This window comes from Mus caroli, chromosome 2 (assembly GCF_900094665.2).
Source record: "Mus caroli chromosome 2, CAROLI_EIJ_v1.1, whole genome shotgun sequence".
In the NCBI taxonomy this organism is placed as follows: Eukaryota; Metazoa; Chordata; class Mammalia; order Rodentia; family Muridae; genus Mus; species Mus caroli.
In genome coordinates this window covers 77,355,725-77,357,581 of record NC_034571.1, presented here as the reverse complement: position 1 = coordinate 77,357,581, position 1,857 = coordinate 77,355,725, and positions in this window count along the sequence as shown.

Below are 1,857 nucleotides of genomic sequence, written 5' to 3'. Positions count from 1 at the left end.
ATGCTTCAGTACAGGGGAATGCCAGGGCCAAGAAGTGGGAGTGGGTGGGTAGGGGAGTGGGCGGGGGAGGGCATGGGGGACTTTTGGAATAGCATTGGAAATGTAAATGAAGAAAATACCTAATAAAAAACTAAGCTTAAAAAATAAAGAAGTCATCCGTTGCCAAATATGAAAAGCTCTGTCATATTAATGTACACAGGACATTTAAAAAAGTCCAAACATTAAACTAATCATTTTATATCTGTTTACCTATATGTTTTTGTGTGAGGGAGATTTAAGACAGGGTCTCTATATAGCTCAAGCTGTCCTGAAGCTATCTATGTAGACCATGTTGGCTTTGAATGCATGGAGATTCTACTTCCTCTGCCTCCCAAGTGCTGAGATTAAGGTAGGGACAAGTATGCCTGGCATAGGATGTATTTATTTTAATGGTTCAAATGAAACTATTTTATTTAAGTTTGAATGAAGAGCAGACAGAAACTCTATCTTTCCTGGGCCAAAAAAAAATTAGAACAAATATCCCAAACTACAAAGATTTCTGCTTTGTTCAGTATTTCTTAGTTTTTGTACAATTGTTATTTTGATAAAAATCTTACTTCTATGGCCATACAAGTGGTCAATAATAACAATTTTAATTAAATTAATACATATTTTAAGAATTTTCTCTTTGAATTTTAATACACTAAATGTAAATATCAAAATATCTATAAATATCAGAGTCACCGAAAATCTTTTCGAAATTAAGATTAAGAAATATATTTAGAAATTATTAAAGTAAAAACTGTCAAAATATGAAATATATGTGCATACTCATAATAAAATTGATTGGTAAATTAACATTTTCATATTTTTCCTATGTGCTTGCATATATATATGTATATATGTGTGTGTATATATACATACACACATATGTATGTATATATATACACACACATATATATATAACCATGCTACAAATTGTATACTGAATATTGAGCATATCTCTGACATCAGTATTTTCACATTCTTTGAAGTGTTAATAGAAATTTTTGAAGTACTTATTATTTGTGAAATTTCACACCATAAGTAAGTGATGTATTAGATGTTTACTTCATTATTCTTTTTCAAAGGCCTATTAATTAGCCAATCGCTTTAACACTATACAATGTGAAATGTGTAATAAATTGTCTGTAGAAAACTTTCTAATTATTTCTAAACTTATTCTAACTGTATAGAAGTTCAGAGATGCATGGAATTTAGTTCTTGTTAATTTTACCATGTGATGTTTTGAAATCACAAGTTTTTTTCTTATAACAAAGATTATTTACAAACAACATCTTATGAAGATATTTAAATAAACAAGGAAGGTATAGTGTTTGCATACTTCATGTAACTGAGAGTGGAATAAGGGGAGATTAGAGAAGAATCCTTCAAAAAATGTTTCAAATGGGTAAATGAAGAGAGGGAAAATAGAGACACAGAAGGAAATGGGACCATAAGGAAGCAAAGAACTTTAAACAGTCATAAATACTGAAGTAGAGAAAGCAAAAGTGGATAGGAAGAAGAGATGTCTTTTGCCTCGCAGAAGCTTTGCAATTTTATGAGGTCCCATTTGTCAATTCTCAATCTTACAGCACAAGCCATTGCTGTTCTCTTCAGGAATTTTTTCCCCTGTACCCATATCTTCGAGGCTTTTCCCCACTTTCTCCTCTATAAGTCTCAGTGTCTCTGGTTTTATGTGGAGTTCCTTAATCCACTTAGATGTGACCTTAGTACAAGGAGATAGAAATGGATCAATTCGCATTCTTCTACATGATAACCACCACTTGTGCCAGCACCATTTGTTGAAAATGCTGTCTTTTTTCCACTGGATGGTTT